Source organism: Salmo trutta, chromosome 4 (genome assembly GCF_901001165.1).
Source record: "Salmo trutta chromosome 4, fSalTru1.1, whole genome shotgun sequence".
Taxonomy (NCBI): Eukaryota; Metazoa; Chordata; class Actinopteri; order Salmoniformes; family Salmonidae; genus Salmo; species Salmo trutta.
Window position 1 is genome coordinate 67,736,656 of NC_042960.1, and position 25,415 is coordinate 67,762,070.

Sequence of the window (25,415 nt, forward strand, 5' to 3'; positions counted from 1 at the left end):
GATCAATCCTTAAAGAGATGGGTGGGGATAAAGCTTAAGAGAGTGTGAACGATGCTGAATGGCTGTAGACAAAGGAGAGCTCTCCAGTAGGTGTAACAAAACATTCAAAGACCATTTTCTCAAAAGTGGAGGTTACAAGTTGATCAACTTTCAAAGCAGAATTACTTTCCGATTGTTCCTCAACTGTAGTGTGTGATATACAGTTTTCTAGCTCTGAGTCTCTACTTTTATCTAATGTAAAAAACACAATTTTAAATGTTGTTACATAAGACCAATTTGAGCCGGTCGGTCACATGTTAACATACAGTGAGTAGTAAACCCGTCCCCCTGTGTCCGTGTCACACAAACACACACAAACACACACTCCCGTCCAAATCTTACCATATAGAGCCTTGGCGCTAATCTTGCTGTCAGATCTGGCCACCCCACTGCAGAGAGAGGAAGAGCAGGAGGAAGAGGAGGAGGGGTTACCAGGGTTACGTAGTCTGCCCTTCATCGCTTATCCAATTTTTTTCTCAAACTTCTCCAAATGTGACAATGTACTACACACACACACACACACACACTACCTATCACTAATCAGTCTCACTACACACACACACACAGGGCAGTGTGATACAGTGAGTAAGAGTTTCCCAGCTTGCAGACTGGACAGGACTGGAAGAGATTAGTCTTGAAATTCTGAGCATATGGCCCAGAGAGAGAGAGACAGAGAAGCGGCATGGAGAACGGGGAGAGAGAGAGAGAGAGAGAGAGAGAGAGAGAGAGGAGGCGTGGGTCACGGGTAGAGAGAGTAAGAGAGAGAGGGGGGGCGTGGCGCACATGTAGAGAGAGAGAGGGGGGGGCGTGGGGCACATGGAGAGAGAGAGAGGAGGGCGGGCGTGGGGCACATGGAGAGAGAGAGAGGAGGGGGGGCGTGGGGCACATGGAGAGAGAGAGGAGGGGGGGCGTGGGGCACATAGAGAGAGGAGGGGGGGCGTGGGGCACATGGAGAGAGAGACAGGAGGGGGGGCGTGGGGCACATGGAGAGAGAGAGGAGGGGGGGCGTGGGGCACATGGAGAGAGAGAGAGGAGGGGGGGGGCGTGGGGCACATGGAGAGAGAGGAGGGGGGGCGTGGGGCACATGGAGAGAGAGAGAGGAGGGCGGGCGTGGGGCACATGGAGAGAGAGAGAGGAGGGGGGGCGTGGGGCACATGGAGAGAGAGAGGAGGGGGGGCGTGGGGCACATAGAGAGAGGAGGGGGGGCGGGGGGCACATGGAGAGAGAGACAGGAGGGGGGGCGTGGGGCACATGGAGAGAGAGAGGAGGGGGGGCGTGGGGCACATAGAGAGAGGAGGGGGGGCGTGGGGCACATGGAGAGAGAGAGAGGAGGGGGGGCGTGGGGCACATGGAGAGAGAGAGGAGGGGGGGCGTGGGGCACATGGAGAGAGAGAGAGGAGGGGGGGGGCGTGGGGCACATGGAAAGAGAGAGAGGAGGGGGGGCGTGGGGCACATGGAGAGAGAGAGAGGAGGGGGGCGTGGGGCACATGGAGAGAGAGAGAGAGGAAGGGGGCGTGGGGCACATGGAGAGAGAGAGGAGGGGGGCGAGGGGCACCCGGGAGAGAGAGGAGAGGGGGCGTGGGGCACATGGAGAGAGAGAGAGGAGGGGGGGGACGTGGGGCACATGGAGAGAGAGGAGGGGGGGGGGGCACATGGAGAGAGAGAGAGAGGAGGGGGGGGGGGGCGTGGGGCACATGGAGAGAGAGGAGAGGGGGCGTGGGGCACATGGAGAGAGAGGAGGGGGGGGCGTGGGGCACATGGAGAGAGAGGAGGGGGGGTGTGGGGCACATGGAGAGAGAGAGAGGAGGGGGGGTGTGGGGCACATGGAGAGAGAGAGGAGGGGGGGTGTGGGGCACATGGAGAGAGAGGAGGGGGGGCACATGGAGAGAGAGAGAGAGAGAGGAGGGGGGGGTGTGGGGCACATGGAGAGAGAGAGGAGGGGTGGTGTGGGGCACATGGAGAGAGAGAGAGGAGGGGGGGTGTGGGGCACATGGAGAGAGAGAGGAGGGGGGGCATGGGGCACATGGAGAGAGAGAGGGGGGGGGCGTGGGGCACATGGAGAGAGAGGAGGGGGGGGCGTGGGGCACATGGAGAGAGAGGAGGGGGGGGGCACATGGAGAGAGAGAGGAGGGGGGGTGTGGGGCACATGGAGAGAGAGAGGAGGGGGGGTGTGGGGCACATGGAGAGAGGGGGGGGGGGCACATGGAGAGAGAGAGAGAGGAGGGGGGGTGTGGGGCACATGGAGAGAGAGAGGAGGGGGGGGTGTGGGGCACATGGAGAGAGAGAGAGGAGGGGGGGGGGGGGGGGCACATGGAGAGAGAGAGGAGGGGGGGCGTGGGGCACATGGAGAGAGAGAGGGGGGGGGGGGGGGGCACATGGAGAGAGAGAGAGGAGGGGGGGTGTGGGGCACATGGAGAGAGAGAGGAGGGGGGGGGTGGGGCCACATGGAGAGAGAGAGAGGAGGGGGGTGTGGGGCACATGGAGAGAGAGAGGAGGGGGGGGCGTGGGGCACATGGAGAGAGAGAGGGGGGGGGCGTGGGGCACATGGAGAGAGAGAGAGAGGAGGGGGGGCGTGGGGCACATGGAGAGAGAGGAGGGGGGGGCACATGGAGAGAGAGAGAGAGAGGAAAGCTGGAGCCAGGAACCCAGGAAAAGCACACACGCAACAGAAACAGAGGTTTCTCTGTCCTCCAGAAGTCCCTGACCCAGTCTGACATATACTAGGTTAGTGATTTTATCTCACTGTGTTTAACTAGGAGTCTGGGAAAGGGCATCTATTAAAAGATGGAAAATGGATGTATGTGTGTGTGTGGTGTGTGTGCATATATGTATGTGTGTGTGTGTGCGTGCGTGTGTGCGTGTGTGTGTGTGTATATGTGTGTGTGTGTGTGTGTGTGTGTCACTCACTTGGCCTGCCTCATCGGAGGTCCCAGGACACTCATGATCTAAGACATCCGCCAGAGAAGAAGGGAGTCTGAGAGGAGAGAGAAATGACATCATGTTTGTTTACTAAACCGAGCATAGAACGTTTCCCACAAGATCAATTCTATACATGATATATATCTATAGACGACGTCTATAACAACCAACATTGGTTACACAACCTCAATGTCTTCTCACTTAAACATTGACAGAATCAAATCAAAGTTTATTGGTCGCGTACAGAGATTTGCAGATGTTATCGCAGGTGCAGCAAAATGCTTGTGTTCCTAGTTCCAACAGTACAGTAATATCTAACTAAATGCTTGTGTTTCCAGCTCCAACAGTGCAGTAATACCTAACTAAATGCTTGTGTTCCTAGTTCCAACAGTACAGTAATATCTAACTAAATGCTTGTGTTCCTAGCTCCAACAGTGCAGTAATATCTAACTAAATGCTTGTGTTTCTAGCTCCAACAGTACAGTAGGGAACTTTTTAGGTTGTCAGTGATGTGCACGCTGAGGAACTTGAAGACTTTGAACCTCTCCAATGCAGCAGCCCCTGTTGATGGGGGTGTGCTCTCTCTGCTGAAGTCCACGATCAGCACCTTCGTTTTGTTGACGTTGAGGGAGAGGTTATTTTCCTGGCACCACTCCGCCAGGGCCCCTCACCTCCTCCATGTAGTCTTAAGTTTCTGCCTATAGGTGGGGAGGAGTAGAACGGAGGCGTGCTTCTACACCTGCATTGCTTGCTGTTTGGGGGGTTTTAGGCTGGGTTTCTGTACAGCACTTTGTGACATCAGCTGATGTAAGAAGGGCTTTATAAATAAATACATTTGATGATCTGATTTTTCTAAGGGAGGGAACAGTAGCAATGATCCTCAGTCCTCAATGCGAGTGTAGACGTGTTGATAGAATTTCAGTAGCATTTTCCTCAGATTTCCGTGTGGCTCAGTTGATAGAGCATAGTGCTTGCAATGCCAGGGTTGTGGGTTCGATTCCCATGGGGGACCAGTACGGGGATGGGGGGGAAACACAACAATGTATCCAGTCACTACTGTAAGTTGCTCTGGATAAGGGCGTCTGACTAAAATGCTAAATCCCCTGCTGTAGTAACTGTGACCTGAGGATATGTGGTTTCCAGTGTAGTTCTTTGAGAGCCATTGCCAGCTTGTGGGGAGGGAATGTGTGTCGGTGTTCTGGTTCCAGACCCTGGGATGAATAGAGCTGCCTTGGGAAGATCAAACAAAGGATCCAGGTCAGGGAAATCTCATTTCTGATCATATTTCTGGTGAGTGACCGCCAATCTAATATCCCAAAGTTATTTCTGGCTTTAGGTCATAAAACAAGAAATATTCTCACCAAATAACGTAGTAAATAACACACACAACTACTGCAAAGTTGGCTAAGAGCTAGAACCAGGGCGACCATTTCACAACATGAAGATTGTAGTTGCTGTTGGTGGGTGGGTCAGAGTGCTGTTGGTGGGTGGCTCAGAGTGCTGTTGGTGGGTGGGTCAGAGTGCTGTTGGTGGGTGGCTCAGAGTGCTGTTGGTGGGTGGCTCAGAGTGCTGTTGGTGGGTGGCTCAGAGTGCTGTTGGTGGGTGGCTCAGAGTGCTGTTGGAGTGCTGTTGGTGGGTGGCTCAGACAGACAGGAGCTGTATTGTTGTATTGTTATTAGGTACACCCCCGTTAATGAAAATAGTCCTACAGACAGTGAGTCATGTGGCTGTGGCTTGCTATATAAAGGGACTAAGAACCGTTTACGACTCAGAACCGTTTACGACATGCCTTTTAATGTTGTTGAAATGTTAAGGTGTCCAAAAGTAGTTAAAAATAACGTTTCCATCTTAAGCAGCGAAATTGTTTGCGGAAATCAGCTTTGTTTACACAGCAAGGACGAAAAGAATGTCATTTTGGCTGTAATGATCTCCAAAATTCAACTCGCACCGTTGATATAGCAACAGACGCTACCAGCTTATCGAATCCCATTGTGACACGGGGGGACGACGACGACGAGACACTGTTTAGCATAACAGGGCCTCTAAGTTGGTAGGAGGACACAATAGGGCTATCAACTGGTTAATCTACATCACTGTCACACAATCTCTAGCCTGCTATTAAAGAGCATATTGGAATTGTTTAACTCAATTAATTGACCTTTGATATGTTTTTATAACAGCCAGTTAAGTTAACTATTAGCTCATTTACTGTGCCTTAAGAAAACAAGGGGTAGTAGAGGAATGACTCTTTATCTACTGATGACAGGAACCGTGTAAAAGACAAAAAAAACAATCCCTTTTCTCTCATCAGACTTGATGGCACCTCCTCAAGACAGTCAGTAACGATTATGTAATCATGTAATGTCTAATGCGTCTCCGTCTGGAACCATAAATAATGGTGTCATTAGTAAATGATTACTGTCTAACTTATCTGGATATTAGCCTGATCCCCGAATGCTGCAAAATCACCATAGAAGTTAGCAAGTCAACACAAACAGATCTGAGACAAAGCTAATATTAAAAGGCCCAGTTCAGTCAAAAACGTGATTCTCCTGTGTTATATATATATATATATAGCCAGTTAAGCTGGCTATATATTTCCACAAAATTGTGAAAATTATGATAATGCCCTTTTAGTGTTAGAGCTGTTTGAAAAGACACCTAAAGTTTCTGACTGTTTTTGATGGGATGGAGTTTTGACCTGCTTGGTGACATCACCAGACAGTAAATTAGTTAATAGACCAATAGGAAAGAGAGTTACAAACCTCTCTGCCAATACCAACAGTCCCTAGCAACATTCTTGCTTGAGAAATAGCTCTTTGCTAAGAAGCAATTTCTGTTTATTTTTGCCCATTTTAATTGAAAACAAATCACAGTAAGGTACTTAATTGTTACCCAGAAATGAATTGATATTGAGATAAAAACATCTGCATTGGACCTTTAATGCATTTACTTACTAGAAGCAAAATAACGGTAAAATAAAAAAAAAAGTGTTTGTTTCGTTACGTCTACTCCGGTGTTCCACGAACCACCGAACCACGACCCACGAACCACCGGTCCACGAACCACCGGTCCACGAACCACCGAACCACCGATCCACCGGTCCACCGGTCCTGGCATCCATCATTACACCTGGACTTTATTACTTACCATTTATCTAGCGCTTTGTTCTGTCAGTCATCAGGTAGTAATTGTTTGTGTTTCCATGTCCAGACGCTTCTCTTGTTTTGTACCGGGTCTTGTTTTTTTTGTTTTTTCTCTCTTCTTCATTAAACTCACTAACTGCACCTTCTTCCTGACTCCCTGTGTTGACGTTACATGTGTCTGCTTCACACAGAAGATTTGAGTTTCATCCAGTAACTTTTTAATCCCATTTTGTATTTTGGTGAAGAAAATAACTACTTTTTTTTTATTTATTTATTTTTTTACAAGAAGAGTATTCTTTTCACTTCCTTCTCCTCTAAGCATCTCTTTATATTAGCTTCTCGTTGTTTACCTTCTCCTCTAAGCATCTCTTTATATTAGCTTCTCGTTGTTTACCTTCTCCTCTAAGCATCTCTTTATATTAGCTTCTCGTTGTTTACCTTCTCCTCTAAGCATCTCTTTATATTAGCTTGTACTATATTGATTACAACTGAGAGCCCAGGTCTGATGTCACTCGTTGGTTACTAGCTGCTACTATTAAGTGCTTGACTGACTGGTCAGGTACTGGCTCAGTCTACCTGTCAGCTGGGTGTCCATATGGTACAGACAGGTATTACCAAGCAGAAGGGCTCTGATTGGGCCCTACCCCTTTGGGTCCTGGTCAAAAAGTACTGTATATAGGGAATAGTACTGCATCGGGCTGGGGTAACAACGGGCTGGGGTAACAACGGGCTGGGGTAACAACGGGCTGGGGTAACAACGGGCTGGGGTAACAACGGGCTGAGGTAACCACGGGCTGGGGTAACAACGGGCTGGGGTAACAACGGGCTGGGGTAACAACGGGCTGGGGTAACAACGGGCTGGGGTAACAACGGGCTGGGGTAACAACGGGCTGGGGTAACAACGGGCTGAGGTAACAACGGGCTGGGGTAACAACGGGCTGGGGTAACAACGGGCTGGGGTAACAACGGGCTGGGGTAACCACGGGCTGGGGTAACCACGGGCTGGGGTAACCACGGGCTGGGGTAACAACGGGCTGAGGTAACCACGGGCTGGGGTAACAACGAGCTGGGGTAACAACGGGCTGGGGTAACCACGGGCTGGGGTAACCACGGGCTGGGGTAACCACGGGCTGGGGTAACAACGGGCTGGGGTAACAACGGGCTGGGGTAACAACGGGCTGGGGTAACAACGGGCTGGGGTAACCACGGGCTGGGGTAACCACGGGCTGGGGTAACAACGGGCTGGGGTAACCACGGGCTGGGGTAACAACGGGCTGAGGTAACAACGGGCTGGGGTAACAACGGGCTGGGGTAACCACGGGCTGGGGTAACAACGGGCTGGGGTAACCACGGGCTGGGGTAACAACGGGCTGAGGTAACAACGGGCTGGGGTAACAACGGGCTGGGGTAACAACGGGCTGGGGTAACCACGGGCTGGGGTAACAACGGGCTGGGGTAACCACGGGCTGGGGTAACAACGGGCTGGGGTAATAACGGGCTGGGGTAACAACGGGCTGGGGTAACAACGGGCTGAGGCAACAATAGGCTGACAATAATAGCCACTAAAAGTGCAAGAGAATCACAGACATGCATGTATCTCTCCCAGTGCCTGCTTCCATCTACAACAAGACACAGACTGTGAGGATATTAATAGCCAATAAAACTGTGTCGGAGGAGCAACAAGGAGCACGAGAGGCGCTGGAGCTTATCTAGATACAGCTTATCTATACATCTATATAATACCATAGCAGATTACACACACAAAGTATGCATACCAAATGGAACCCTGTTCCCTGTATAGTGTCCTCCTTTTGACCCAGAGTCCTTTGCACTATATAGGGAATAGGGTGCCATTTGGGACGAAGGCCATGACCAATAGGTGAATCAGGGTATGAGGCCTGGGAGACTATCGGAGAGTGACTAGGTAGTGTTTAATTCAACACTTCCTCTTTCCTCTCTTATCTCTCCAGTCATCTTCTCTCACTCTCTCTCCCATTGTTTCGCACAGCCAGGTGCTGGCACAAGACCAGGTTTCAGGGTAGGAGGGAGGGGGGAGGGGGGGATAAGAGAGGGGCAGGGAAGGAGGGAGAGATGAGAGGGAGGGAGGGAGGGGATAAGAGAGGGGCAGGGAGAGAGGGAGGGAGAGATGAGAGGGAGGGAGTGAGGGAGAGAGAGATGAGAGGGAGGGAGGGAGGGAGGGAGAGAGAGATGAGAGGGAGGGAGGGAGGGAGGGAGGGAGGGAGGGAGGGAGGGAGGGAGGGAGAGAGAGATGAGAGGGAGGGAGGGAGGGAGAGAGAGATGAGAGGGAGGGAGGGAGGGAGAGAGAGATGAGAGGGAGAGAGAGATGAGAGGGAGGGAGGGAGAGAGAGATGAGAGGGAGGGGATGAGAGAGAGGGAGGGAGAGAGAGATGAGAGGGAGGGAGGGGATGAGAGAGAGGGAGGGAGGATGTGAGCATGCTCCCTCTGCTGTCTCCTGAAGTCCACGATCAGCTCCTTTGTTTTGTTGACGTTGAGAGGGAGGTTATTTTCCTGGCACCACTCCAGCAGTGCCCTCACCTCCCTGTAGGCCGTCTCGTCGTTGTTGGTAAATCAAGCCTACCACTGTTGTGTTGTCTGGAAACTTGATAATTGATTTGGAGACATGCGTGGCCACGCAGTCATGGGTGAACAGGGAGTCCACGAGGAGGATCAGCGTAGAGGAGGTGTTATTTCACTATTACCGCTGGTTATAATGCGTGCAAAGCAATCGCCATGTGTAGACAACTGATCATTGGGACAGCGTCATTGAGCTGCTTTGAGACAAGCGTGGGGAACTCGTCTTGATAAATCATTTGAGTTTTGAGTCAGATTTGAGTTTTCACTGAATCTCTGTTCGGATATTTGGTCACAACTACGCTGGAAAATGTTTAGCTAGGTTGAGGTGAGCGCTCATGATCATTAGTCTAGCAATTTAAAGCAACGCAGATATTGTCTACACACACACACACACACACACACACACACACACACACACAGACACAGACACAGACACAGACACAGACACACACACAGACACACACACACACACAGACACACACACACACACACACACACACACACACAGACACACACACACAGACACACACACACAGACACACACACACACACACAGACACACACACAGACACACACACACACACACACAGACACAGACACAGACACAGACACAGACACACACACAGACACAGACACAGACACAGACACAGACACAGACACACAGACACAGACACAGACACAGACACAGACACAGACACACACACACAGACACACACACACACACACACACACACACACACACACACACACACACACACACTAGGCCTATAGCCTGCCTGATGAGCTTCCCTGAGGTTTTCTGATGCATTTCAGTCACTCAGCCTACTGATGCCAATATACTCATTTGTTCACTTTTCCCGTAGGCTATTCAGGTCCTTTGACATATTTTTGTTTAAAAAAGGTAATAAAGGCCTATATCATTTCAATAACAATATATAGCTGAAGCCACTATTGGCTTCCTTGACTTAAAAAAATATTATAATAATAAAAACATTTACGTCATTTAGCAGACGCTCTTATCCAGAGCGACTTACAAATTGGCGCATTCACCTTATGATATCCAGTGGATCAACCACTTTACAATAGTATATATATATATTGAGTCAGAAGATATATATATATATATATATATAATCTTTATTTAATTGTGTGTGTGTGTGTGTGTGTGTGTGTATATATATATTGATCGTGTAATATATATTTATAACCTTTATTTAATTATTTAACGTTATTTAACTAGACTTACTGAATCTATTCTCGGAATTGTAGGCTAGGCTACTTGCTGATTGATTATTTTAAATATTATTGTAACAGTAGGCCTACCTACACAGTAACCTCCTATGGGGGTTATTGACCACAAGCCATTGAACTAATAATAATAAGTGGTGATTATCTGGCCTTGGGGGAAAGCACAGCTCATGGAAGAACACACAGCGCTGCAGGAAGGGCTGCAGGAAATTCTGAAAAAAATGTACTGAAATACATTTGCCAAATTATGTAATTTCTCCTGTCTCTGTAAATAAATGAAATCATTGAAAATACTACAACTATAATTTAGCAACAGAGGATCAACAGATTATTATGTATATATAGTTTTTTTAAATGCTGTAGATTGTGTTTTGTCACAACTCGAGTTTTGGTGCAGGTACAGCCAAACTAGTGCAAAAATAATACTGTGATATTGTCGATACGACATAACATCAAAAATAATACCCCGATATGTAACTGTATCGATATCATTAACGTTCACCTCAGATCAGACATTAAACATTCTGCTAGTATATAAACTGGCTTCCAATGAGATGATGTCATAACAACCAGTTTTACTCGCTGGGTAGTTACAAATAAACTTTAAAGGAAGAGGACTAAAGTAAAATATCGTGGCCAACACTGATTCTACCAGGAAGGCCTGAAACAAGAGTCATGGACTAGTGGGCCTCATTTACAGAAGTTCCCTATGAGTCTCAAATACCACCCTATTACCTATATAGTGCACTACTTTAGACCAGAGCCCTATGGCACCCTATTCCCTATATAGTGCACTACTTTAGACCAGAGCCCTATGGCACCCTATTCCCTATATAGTGCACTACTTTAGACCAGAGCCCTATGGCACCCTATTCCCTACATAGTGCACTACTTTAGACCAGAGCCCTATAGAACCCTATTCCCTATATAGTGCACTACTTTAGACCAGAGCCCTATGGCACCCTATTCCCTACATAGTGCACTACTTTAGACCAGAGCCCTATGGCACCCTATTCCCTACATAGTGCACTACGTTAGACCAGAGCCCTATGGCACCCTATTCCCTACATAGTGCACTATGTTAGACCAAGGGCCCAAACCTATGTCACCTCTGCACTGTCTGTTACTTGACTGAAAAGCTCCAGATCTTTATAAAGCAGTAGCCAGTAGCTCAATACTAATGTCCTTATACAGCAAATCATTACACGATCAATAACAACCATTATCAATCATTACACGATCAATATCAACCATTACACGATCAATATCAATCATTACACGATCAATATCAATCATTACACGATCAATATCAATCATTACACGATCAATATCAATCATTACACGATCAATATCAATCATTACACGATCAATATCAATCAATATCAATCATTACACGATCAATATCAATCATCATTACACGATCAATATCAGTCATCATTACACGATCAATATCAATCATTACACGATCAATATCAATCACTACACGATCAATATCAATCATTACACGATCAATATCAATCATTACACGATCAATATCAATCATTACACGATCAATATCAATCACTACACGATCAATATCAATCATTACACGATCAATATCAATCATTACACGATCAATATCAGTCATCATTACACGATCAATATCAATCATTACACGATCAATATCAATCATTACACGATCAATATCAATCATTACACGATCAATATCAATCATTACACGATCAATATCAATCACTACACGATCAATATCAATCACTACACGATCAATATCAATCATTACACGATCAATATCAATCATTACACGATCAATATCAGTCATCATTACACGATCAATATCAATCATTACACGATCAATATCAATCATTACACGATCAATATCAATCATTACACGATCAATATCAATCATTACACAATCAATATCAATCATTACACGATCAATATCAATCATTACACGATCAATATCAATCATTACACGATCAATATCAATCATTACACGATCAATATCAATCATTACACAATCAATATCAATCATTACACGATCAATATCAGTCATCATTACACGATCAATATCAATCATTACACAATCAATATCAATCATTACACGATCAATATCAGTCATCATTACACGATCAATATCAATCATTACACGATCAATATCAATCATTACACGATCAATATCAGTCATCACTACACGATCAATATCAGTCATTACACAATCAATATCAATCATTACACGATCAATATCAGTCATCACTACACGATCAATATCAATCATTACACGATCAATATCAGTCATTACACGATCAATATCAATCATTACACAATCAATATCAATCATTACACAATCAATATCAATCATTACACGATCAATATCAGTCATCACTACACGATCAATATCAGTCATTACACGATCAATATCAGTCATTACACGATCAATATCAATCATTACACGATCAATATCAGTCATTACACAATCAATATCAATCATTACACAATCAATATCAGTCATCACTACACGATCAATATCAGTCATCATTACACGATCAATATCAGTCATCATTACACGATCAATATCAGTCACCATTACACGATCAATATCAGTCACCATTACACGATCAATATCAATCATTACACAATCAATATCAGTCATCACTACACGATCAATATCAGTCATCACTACACGATCAATATCAATCATTACACAATCAATATCAGTCATCATTACACGATCAATATCAGTCATCACTACACGATCAATATCAATCATTACACGATCAATATCAATCATTACACGATCAATATCAATCTTTACACGATCAATATCAATCATTACACGATCAATATCAATCATTACACGATCAATATCAATCATTACACGATCAATATCAATCATTACACGATCAATATCAATCAATATCAATCATTACACGATCAATATCAATCATCATTACACGATCAATATCAGTCATCATTACACGATCAATATCAATCATTACACGATCAATATCAATCACTACACGATCAATATCAATCATTACACGATCAATATCAATCACTACACGATCAATATCAATCACTACACGATCAATATCAATCACTACACGATCAATATCAATCATTACACGATCAATATCAGTCATCATTACACGATCAATATCAATCATCATTACACGATCAATATCAATCATTACACGATCAATATCAATCATTACACGATCAATATCAATCATTACACGATCAATATCAATCACTACACGATCAATATCAATCACTACACGATCAATATCAATCATTACACGATCAATATCAATCATTACACGATCAATATCAGTCATCATTACACGATCAATATCATATCATTACACGATCAATATCAATCATTACACGATCAATATCAATCATTACACGATCAATATCAATCATTACACGATCAATATCAATCATTACACGATCAATATCAATCATACACGATCAATATCAATCATTACCGATCAATATCAATCATTACACGATCAATATCAATCATTACACGATCAATATCAATCATTACACGATCAATATCAATCATTACACGATCAATATCAATCATTACACAATCATATCAATCATTACACGATCAATATCAATCATTACACGATCAATATCAATCATTACACGATCAATATCAATCATTACACTCAATCATTACACAATCAATATCAATCATTACACGATCAATATCAATCATTACACGATCAATATCAATCATTACACGATCAATATCAATCATTACACAATCAATATCAATCATTACACAATCAATATCAATCATTACACGATCAATATCAATCATTACACGATCAATATCAATCATTACACAATCAATATCAATCATTACACGATCAATATCAGTCATCATTACACGATCAATATCAATCATTACACGATCAATATCAATCATTACACGATCAATATCAGTCATCACTACACGATCAATATCAGTCATTACACAATCAATATCAATCATTACACAATCAATATCAATCATTACACGATCAATATCAGTCATCACTACACGATCAATATCAATCATTACACGATCAATATCAGTCATTACACGATCAATATCAATCATTACACAATCAATATCAATCATTACACAATCAATATCAATCATTACACGATCAATATCAGTCATCACTACACGATCAATATCAGTCATTACACGATCAATATCAGTCATTACACGATCAATATCAGTCATTACACAATCAATATCAATCATTACACAATCAATATCAGTCATCACTACACGATCAATATCAGTCATCATTACACGATCAATATCAGTCATCATTACACGATCAATATCAGTCATCATTACACGATCAATATCAGTCACCATTACACGATCAATATCAATCATTACACAATCAATATCAGTCATCACTACACGATCAATATCAGTCATCACTACACGATCAATATCAATCATTACACAATCAATATCAGTCATCACTACACGATCAATATCAGTCATCATTACACGATCAATATCAGTCATCACTACACGATCAATATCAATCATTACACAATCAATATCAGTCATCACTACACGATCAATATCAGTCATCATTACACGATCAATATCAGTCATCATTACACGATCAATATCCGTCATCATTACACGATCAATATCAGTCATCATTACACGATCAATATCAGTCATCATTACACGATCAATATCAGTCATCATTACACGATCAATATCAGTCATCATTACACGATCAATATCAGTCATCATTACACAATCAATATCAGTCATCATTACACGATCAATATCCGTCATCATTACACGATCAATATCAGTCATCACTACACGATCAATATCAGTCATCATTACACGATCAATATCAGTCATCATTACACAATCAATATCAGTCATCACTACACGATCAATATCAATCATTACACAATCAATATCAGTCATCACTACACGATCAATATCAGTCATCATTACACGATCAATATCCGTCATCATTACACGATCAATATCAGTCATCACTACACGATCAATATCAGTCATCATTACACGATCAATATCAGTCATCATTACACAATCAATATCAGTCATCATTACACAATCAATATCAGTCATCATTACACGATCAATATCAGTCATCATTACACAATCAATATCAGTCATCATTACACGATCAATATCCGTCATCATTACACGATCAATATCAGTCATCACTACACGATCAATATCAGTCATCATTACACGATCAATATCAGTCATCATTACACAATCAATATCAGTCATCATTACACGATCAATATCAGTCATCATTACACAATCAATATCAGTCATCATTACACGATCAATATCAGTCATCATTACACGATCAATATCAGTCATCATTACACAATCAATATCAGTCATCACTACACGATCAATATCAGTCATCATTACACGATCAATATCAGTCATCATTACACGATCAATATCAGTCATCATTACACGATCAATATCAGTCATCACTACACGATCAATATCAGTCATCATTACACGATCAATATCAGTCATCATTACACGATCAATATCAGTCATCATTACACGATCAATATCAGTCATCATTAAATGATGCTGGGGACCCACTGCTGGCTTGCTTCTGAAGCTAAGCAGGGTTTGTCCTGGTCGGTTCCTGGATGGGAGACCAGATGTTGCTGGAAGTGGTGTTGGAGGGCCAGTAGGAGGCACCCTTTTCTCTGGTCTAAAAAAATATCCCAGTGCCCCAGGGCAGTGATTCGGGACATTGCCCTGTGTAGGATGCTGTCTTTCGGATGGGACGTTAAATGGGTGTCCTGACTCTCTGTGGTCATTAAAGATCCCATGGCACTTATCGTAAGAGAGGGGTGTTAACCCTGGTGTCCTGGCTAAATTCCCAATCTGGCACTCATACCATCACGGCTGTCTAATTATCCCCAGCTTCCAGTTGGCTCATTCATTCCCCTGTAACTATTCCCCAGGTTGTTGCTGTAAATGAGAATGTGTTCTCAGTCAACATACCTGGTAAAATAAGGGATAAATAAAATATAGCCTCTGACTTAACCCTAACATTATAGAACTTAATCAACACTATATAACTTAATTTAGCCTCTGACCTAAACCTTAACACTGAATCAACATTGTATAACTTAAATATAGCCTCTGACCTAGAAGAGATCAAGATTTTGACCTATGAACCAGCCTCTGTGATCAGACATTTACAACTTACCAGAGTCGGCATCCCTAGCTGCGTCCTCAGACCAGCTGGCTGGTGTGTTTACGGACATATTCAATCAATCCCTATCCCAGTCCGCTGTTCCCACATGCTTTAAGAGGGCCAACATTGTTCCTGTTCCCAGGAAAGCTAAGGTAACTGAGCTAAATGACTTATTGCCCCGTAGCACTCACTTCCGTCATCATGAAGTGCTTTGAGAGACTAGTCAAGGATCATATCACCTCCACTCTACCTGACACCCGAGACCCACTCCAATTTGCTTACCGCCCCAATAGGTCCACAGACGACACAATCGCAATCACACTGCACACTGCCCTATCCCATCTGGACAAGAGGAATACCTATGTAAGAATGCTGTTCATCGACTACAGCTCAGCATTTAACACCATAGTACCCTCCAAACTCGTCATTAAGTTTGAGACCCTGGGTCTCGACCCCGCCCTGTGCAACTGGGTCCTGGACTTTGACGGGACGCCCCCAGGTGGTGAGGGTAGGTAACAACATCTCCACCCCGCTGATCCTCAACACTGGGGCCCCACAAGGGTGCGTTCTCAGCCCTCTCCTGTACTCCCTGTTCACCCATGACTGCTTGGCCATGCACGCCTCCAACTCAATCATCAAGTTTCCAGACACACGAGACGGCCTACAGGGAGGAGGTGAGGGCCCTCGGAGTGTGGTGTCAGGAAAATAACCTCACACTCAATGTCAACAAAACAAAAGAGATGATCGTGGACTTCAGGAAACAGCAGAGGGAGCAGCCCCTTATCTACATTGACGGGACAGGAGTGGAGAGGGTGAAAGGTTTTAAGTTCCTCTGCGTACACATCATGGACAAACTGAAATGGACCACCCACACAGACAGCGTGGTGAAGAAGGCGCAGCAGCGCCTCTTCAACCTCAGGAGGCTGAAGAAATTTGGCTTGTCACCAAAAACACCCACAAACTTTTACAGATGCACAATCGAGAGCATCCTGTCGGGCTGTATCACCGCCTGGTATGGCAGCTGCTCCGCCCATAACCGTAAGGCTCTCCAGAGGGTAGTGAGGTCTGCACAACACATCACCGGGTGCAAACTACCTTCCCTCCAGGACACCTACACCACCCAATGTCACAGGAAGGCCAAAAAGATCATCAAGGACAGCAACCACCCGAGCCAGTGCCTGTTCACCCCGCTATCATCCAGAAGGCGAGGTCAGTACAGGTGCATCAAAGCGGGGACCGAGAGACTGAAAAACAGCTTCTATCTCAAGGCCATCAGACTGTTAAACAGCCATCACTAACATTGAGTGGCTGCTGCCAACATACGGACTCAAATCTCTAGCGACTTTAATAATTAAAAATTGGATGTAATAAATATATCACAAGTCACTTTAAACAATGCCACTTTATATAATATTTACATACCCTACATTACTCATCTCATATGTATATACTGTATTCTATACCATCTACTGCATCTTGCCTATGCCGTTCGGCCATCGCTCATCCATATATTTATATGTACATATTCTTATTCATTCCTTTACACTTGTGTGTATTAGGTAGTTGTTGTGGAATTGTTAGATTACTTGTTCGATATTACTGCATGGTCGGAACTAGAAGCACAAGCATTTCGCTACACTCGCATTAACATCTACTAACCATGTGTATGTGACCAATAAAATTTGATTTGAATCGTCTTTTATGATATTTGCCCATATTCATAAAGCGCCTTGGAGTAGGATTTCTTTACATGTATTTTATCCTTATTTTACCAGGTAAGTTGACTGAGAACACATTCTCATTTACAGCAACAACCTGGGGAATAGTTACAGGGGAGAGGAGGGGGGATGAATGAGCCAATTGGAAGCTGGGGATGATTATATGGCCGTGATGGTATGAGGGGTCAGATTGGGAATTTAGCCAGGACTTCACATAGCCTCTGACCTAACCCCTAACCCTGAATCAACATTATAAAACTTCATTTAGCCTCTGACCTAACCCCTAACCCTGAATCAACATTATAAAACTTCATTTAGCCTCTGACCTAACCCCTAACCCTGAATCAACATTATAAAACTTCATTTAGCCTCTGACCTAACCCCTAACCCTGAATCAACATTATAAAACTTCATTTAGCCTCTGACCTAACCCCTAACCCTGAATCAACATTATAAAACTTCATTTAGCCTCTGACCTAACCCCTAACCCTGAATCAACATTATAAAACTTCATTTAGCCTCTGACCTAAATCTAACCTTGTATAACTTCATATATGTCACACCCTGATCTGTTTAACCTGTCTTGTGCTTGTCTCCACCCCTCATCCATGCGTCGCCCATCTTCCCCATTATCCCCAGTGTATTTATACCTGTGTTTTCTGTTTGTCTGTTGCCAGATCGTCTTGTCAAGTCTACCAGCGTGTTTTTTCTCATACCTCTGTTTCGCTCTTGCCCCCGTTTCTCTAGTTTTTCCAGTTTTGACCACTCTGCCTGCCCTGACCCTGCCTGCCACTGCCCTGGATTAGTGACATTTGCCTTCCCTGACCTTGAGCCTGCCTGCCGTTCTGTACCTTACTGACCCTGCCTGCCTGCCTGCCGTTCTGTACCTTACTGACCCTGAGCCTGCCTGCCGTTCTGTACCTTACTGACTCTGGATAACCGATCTCTGCCTGCCCTTGACCTGTCCTCTGCCTGCCCTCTGCCTGCCCCCTGTTTTGTTAATAAAAATCTGTGATTCAAATTCGTCTGCATCTGAGTCTTATCCTGAGTTCTGATAATATAGCCTCTGACCTAGAAGAGATGAACTGGTCTACTGCTTGAGTTCCTGCATCGCTTATAGAATATTACCTTCAAAATATGTTCTGAACACCAGTACCTATTCCAGTCCACTTTAAAATCAAATCAAATCACATTTTATTGGTCACATACACATGGTTAGCAGATGTTAATGCGAGTGTAGCGAAATGCTTGTGCTTCTAGTTCTGACCATGCAGTAATATCTAACAAGTAATCTACCAATTTCACAACAACTACCTGATACACACAAGTGTAAAGGAATGAATACGAACATGTACATATAAATATATAAATGAGTGATGGCCGAACGGCATAGGCAAGATGTAATAGATAGTATGGAGTACAGTATATACATATGAGATGAGTAATGTAGGTTATGAAAACATATAAAGTGGCATTGTTTAAAGTGACTAGTGATACATCTAATTACATCAAGATGGCAAGATGCATATAACACATATCTTATTGCATATGATGTATTATCCATAAGAATAGCAGAAGTATTCCCATGCTAAACAGTGACTGGACTACAGTAATACAGAACATTCATAGGAAAAAATAGACCACAGTATCATATTTTCCTATGTGCCTCCCTAGGCCCTGAGTAGCAGAAACGGAGATTAGAACATGATTCAAACTGTTTCAGTAAAACAGGCTCTTGGTTATTCCCAGCGTTATAGCCTCCTCGGTGGGAACGACTACAGTAGGGATTGGCTGTTAAATTCAATTCGATTGGAGATACACAACACATTCCCCGTCTCTCGTCACAATCCGTTCAGCCGTCACTGAGAACCACATAGCAGATGTTTAACAGGGTCGTTAGCATAATGAAAAACTACTATTTCTTGCCCTCGACCTAGCTCAAGATCTAAACATTGGGCTGAATATTTTTGCAGGTGCAACAGTTTATTACATTCATAGGGAAGGGAAAATGGATATCTAGTCAGTTGCACAACTGAATGTATTTTTCCACATTTAACCCAATCCTTCCTGACTCACAGAGGTGCAGGGGGCTACCTTAACTGACATCCATGTCATCAGGAAACACAGGGAGCGCTTGTTGTTTGGCAGAACAGCAGATTTTAAAGGCTTGGGGATTAGAACCAGTGACCTTTCGGTTACTGGCCCAATGCTCTTAACCACTAGGCTACCTGCCGCTCCATTGTGCCAATAGAGAGCCAACAATATGCTACCTTTTTGTAGCATTGCTAACAACGCTAATATCTTTTTCAGAGCTATAAAAGCGGGATCCAGCTTCTCTGTTGCTAGCTAAGCAATGTAACGTTATACTAGGGGTGTATTCATTACGCCCATTCTGCTGCAAAACATTTCTTAAAACGAGGAGGGGACCAATCAAAGCTCCTGTTTAAAGTTGCACACCAATGTTGGCTAGCTATATTTGGTTACGGGAGGTTTATACACAGATTAGTCATAAGTAGGCCCAAATGGAATCTCAGGGAATTCTTTCTGTTTTTTTTTTGCATAAAGCTTTTAGTTTACCTCACGCAGTTGAAATAAAGGTAATCTTTAGATGTAGAACATTTAAACTTTTCTTTCAGTACAAACAGTGTAAAAGGATATGAAAACAGTAAGTCAATAAATAAATAAATAAATATAAGACATAAAAAGTGCCATAAAGTGTCTTGAGAGAGACAGAGAGACAGAGAGACAGAGAGAGAGACAGAGAGAGAGAGACAGACAGAGAGAGAGAGAGAGACAGAGAGAGAGAGAGAGACAGAGAGAGAGAGATGTGCTGTGGGAAGAGTGAACTCTTTTCTGCCTGGATGATATTCACTACAAAAGCATGTGGACACCTGCTCGTCGAACATCACATTCCAAAATCATGGGCATTAATATGGAGTTGGTCCCCCCCAGTTTGCTGCTATAACAGCCTCCACTCTTCTGGGAAGGCTTTCCACTAGATGTTGGAACATTAATGTGGGGACTTGCTTCCATTCAGCCACAAGAGCATTATTGAGGTCGGACACTGATGTTGGGCGATTAGGTCTGGCTCGCAGTCGGCATTCCAATTCATCCAAAAGGTTTTCGTTGGGGTTGAGGTCAAGGCTCTGTGCAGGCCAGTTAAGTTCTTCTACACCGATGTCGACAAACAATTTCTGTATGGATCTCACTTTGTGCACGGGGGCATTGTCATGCTGAAACAGGAAAGGGCCTTCCCCAAACTGTTGCCACAAAGTTGGGAGTACAGAGTTGTCTAGAATGTCATTGTATGCTGTAGCGTTAAGATTTCCCTTCACTGGAACTAAGGGGCCTAGCCTGAACCATGAAAAACAGTCCCAGACCACTTTACCTCATCCACCAAACTTTACAGTTGGCACTATGCATTTTGGCAGGTAGAGTTCTCCTGGCATCTGCCAAACCCAGATTTGTCCGTCGGACTTCTAGATGGTAAAGTGTGATTCATCACTCCAGAGAACACGTTTCCACTGCTCCAGAGTCCAATGGCGGCGAGCTTATTAACACCACTCCAGCCGACGCTTGATGTTAGGCGTGTGTGCGGCTGCTCGACCATGGAAACCCATTTCATGAAGCTCCAGACGAAAAGTTATTGTGCTGACGTTACTTCCAGAGGCAGTTTGGAACTCGGTAGTGAGTGTTGCAACTGAGGACAGACGATTATTACGCACTTCAGCACACGGCGGTCCCGTTCCGTGAGCTTGTGTGGCCTACCACTTCGCGGCTGAGCCGTTGTTGCTCCTAGACGTTTCCACTTCACAATAACATTACTTACAATTGACCTGGTGCAGCTCTAGCATGGCAGAAATTTGACGAACTGACTTGTTGGAAAGGTGGCATCCTATGACGGTTCCAGTTTCAAAGTCACTGAGCTCTTCAGTATGGGCCATTCTACTGCCAAAGTTTGTCTATGGAGATTGCATGGCCGTGTGCTCGATTTTATACACCTGTCAGCAACGGTGTGGCTGAAATATCCATATCCGCTAATTTGAAGGGGTGTCCACATACTTTTGATAATGTTGGGGCAGCAGGTAGCCTTGTGGTTAGAGCGTTGGGCCAGTAACTCGAATCCCCGAGCTGACAAGGTAAAAATCTGTCGTTCTGCCCTTGAACAAGGCGGTTAACCCACTGTTCCCCGGTAGGCCGTCTTCGTAAATAAGAATTTGTTCTTAACTGATTTGCCTAGTTAAATAAAAGGTTAAATAAAATAAATGTAGCCTATACAACTCAGACCGTAAACTTTAATTCAATAACATAATGTTTTTGTATGTAGAAACTAAGATCCAAGAATTTAATTCACAAAAATAAATGTAACACTATAATACCCTGAGAACTTGATGTCTAAATTTGAATCACTAGAGTTTGAAGAGTCATACAGGCCACCAGATGAACAAACAGAACCTAAAGAGGTGTAGACAGGAATGTAACCGGGCCAACATCATTTCCTACATACCTGTTCAGCACAATACATTTCTGCCAAGAACATTCCATAACTTTGCAACCTGCTCACCTCCCTACAATACAGTTTAAATGTATGGATGTAAGTATGACCTACAGTCATTCTAACAGAGAGAGAGAGAACAAGAGAGACAGAGAGAGGGAGAGCAAAAGAGAGAGAGAGCGAGAGAGAGAGCAAGAGAGAGAGAGAGCAAGAGAGAGAGCAAGCGAGAGAGCGAGAGCAAGCGAGAGAGCGAGAGCAAGAGAGAGAGAGAGAGAGAGAGCGCGCGAGAGAGCGCGAGTGAGAGAGAGAGCGCGAGTGAGAGAGAGAGCGCGAGTGAGAGAGCGAGTGAGAGAGCGAGTGACAGAGCGCGTGAGAGAGAGAGAGAGAGAGAGAGAGAGAGAGCGAGTGAGCGAGAGAGCGAGCGAGAGCGAGAGAGCGAGAGAGAAAGCGAGAGAGAGAGAGAGAGAGAGCGAGAGAGCGAGAGAGCGAGAGAGCTGTGCTGTCCAATATTTAGAGCAGGGCAGGGTGAGGTGTGAGCCCGTGTGAGAGATCACTCTTCAGCATTGCCGTTGAACTTGGAAACAGGAAGCATCTCATATTTTTAAGACAGTTCTGTTCTGAGTTAACAGGTTCTGGTACTGTGAGAATAGTTTTTCTACATCTACAGATGTGGTGGGAAGCCACAAGTACAGAGAAGCAACGCGAGCCAGAGTTGGCAGCCTGTCTTGCCTCGCTGCTCTGACCTCTCTGGCATCTGTTTTATCTATAACCACTCCTCTTCACTCATAACAGGGATGATGTGCACATAGTCCTTCCTCTCTTTCCTGGAATGTAATGAAACTCCAAAGATCTGGAAATCAGCATTTGTCCTATCACTTTTAAAAGGGGAGATCCAACTCTTTTAAATAATTATAGGCCGATCTCAAAGCTGTCACCCCTGGTGGAAATACTTGAAACCCTTATGAGTGAACAGCTAAAATAGTATATAAAAACTAACTATATTTTATCAATGTACCAATCGGGCTTCAGGAAGAAGCATAGCACAATTACAGCAGCGATGAAGGTTTTAAATGATATCACTGAAGCCCTTGACAAAAAAACAGCACTGTGTGTCACTTTTCATTGATCTCTCTAAGGCTTTTGATACAGTTGATCATGCTATACTGAGGCAGAGATTGTCAAGTGTAGGTCTTTCAGAGCATGCAGTTGCATAGTTTGCTAACTATCTCTCTGATAGAACTCAGTGCACTCAATGTAATGGGCTCATGTCTGTTAAATTGTCTATCTGTAATGGTGTGCCCCCAGGGCTCTGTACTTGGTCCCCTCTTATTCACTAATTATATAAATAATTTAGACAAAAATTTGCTAAATGCGCAACTTCACATGTATGCTGATGATACTGTTATTTATTGTTGTGCCTCGTCTCTCACAAAAGCTTTCCAGAACTTGCAAATCGCTTTTTATACTGTTCAACATACCTTGTGCCAATTGAAGCTTATCCTCGATACTGACAAAACTAAACAAATGGTGTTTTCTAAAGCAAGAAATAGACCTCTGAACCTTTCACCTATTATTACCTGTCAGGGGAACGAGATTGAGACTGTAACCTCATAAATATCTTACGATTATAATTGATGGCAGCCTCTTTTAAATTGCATATTCAACAACTTTCAAAAAAAAATTTAACTGAAGTTGGGATTTTATTTTAGGAATAAGGTTTTATTTTACCTTTATTTAACCAGTTGGGAACTAGGAGGAGGCTAGAAGGAGGCTAGTATCAGCTACATTTATGCCTTTACTAGACTATGGGGATATTTTATATATGAATGCTTCTGCTCAGTGTTTGAGATCTATTGACACCCTTTACCATGGCACTTTGAGATTTATTTTAAAATGCAAAAACCCTTACGCACCACTGCACTTTATATACCAGGGTTGGCTGGCCTTCTCTAGTCACTCATAGGCTCAGTCACTGGTATACTTTTATTTACAAAGCCATTTCGGTTTTACTACCAATTTATTTGGGCATTTTTATTGTTCAGAAATGTTTTATTGTTCATTCGCATGACTTTATCCTGCTAACTGTCCAAATGTCCGAACTGAATTTGGTAAAAGGGCTTTTATGTACTCTGCACCATCAGCTTGGAACGCCTTACAAAATACTTTTAAACTGGAAGAACTTGTCCCGAATGGTGTTTTTAAAACAACTGATGAAGGATTTTGAGGCTGATTCCCTGACCTGTCAATGTTTTTAATTTGCTGTTTTATGATTTTTGTTAGACTCTTGTGAATTCTATGATTTTTTTACTCGATTACCTGTAGTTTTTCATGTAGTCTGTCTGCAATTGTGTAATGACTTGGTGCTGCCTATCTTGGCCAGGACACTCTTGAAAAAGCCCTTCCTGGTTAAATAAAGGTGAAATAAATACAAGAGCATGTGAAGGTCCTGCAGCTTGTCGCTGATGTGGCTGATGGCTCTAATTTCTTCTCCAGCTTCTTAACTTTTTATGGATAGGGGGCAGTATTTTCACGGCCGGATAAAAACGTACCCGATTTAATCTGGTTATTACTCCTGCCCAGAAACTAGAATATGCATATAATTATTAGCTTTGGATAGAAAACACTCCAAAGTTTCTAAAACTGTTTGAATGGTGTCTGTGAGTTTAACAGAACTCAAATCGCAGGCCAAAACCTGAGAAGATTCTATACAGGAAGTACCCTGTCTGACCATTTCTTGGCCTTCTTTGCCATCTCTATCCAAAACAGAGTATCTCTGCTGTAACGTGACACTTCCTGAGGCTCCCATAGGCTCTCAGAAGGCGGCAGAACGTTGAATGATGACTTTGCAGTCTCTGGCTGAAAAACAGTAGCGCATTTGGTAAGTGGTCGATCTGAGAACAATGAGACTGGGGCGCGTGTGCACGAGACGACTCCATGTTTACATTTTCAGTCTTTGAACGAAAACAACGACTCCCAGTAGGAATATTATCGCTTTTTTTATGAGAAA

General features: G+C 43.7%; 2 long non-coding RNA genes across 2 annotated transcripts in view; both read right to left on the reverse strand.

Annotated features, from left to right (window-relative positions):
• Positions 1 to 235: 235 nt before the first annotated feature.
• LOC115192940 (uncharacterized) overlaps positions 236 to 25,415 on the reverse strand; it is a 30,493-nt gene continuing 5,313 nt past the window's right edge. Inside the window, exons 2-3 of the long non-coding RNA XR_003878023.1 lie at positions 2,947 to 3,013; positions 236 to 428 (exon numbers count right to left, since the gene is read on the reverse strand). This is a non-coding gene — a long non-coding RNA (uncharacterized LOC115192940). The remainder of the gene's footprint in view (positions 429 to 2,946; positions 3,014 to 25,415) is intronic.
• LOC115192939 (uncharacterized) lies at positions 6,219 to 6,911 on the reverse strand. Its single transcript, XR_003878022.1, has 2 exons — positions 6,499 to 6,911; positions 6,219 to 6,410 (listed from the first exon to the last, which is right to left on the reverse strand). It is a non-coding gene; the product is annotated as an uncharacterized LOC115192939 (long non-coding RNA).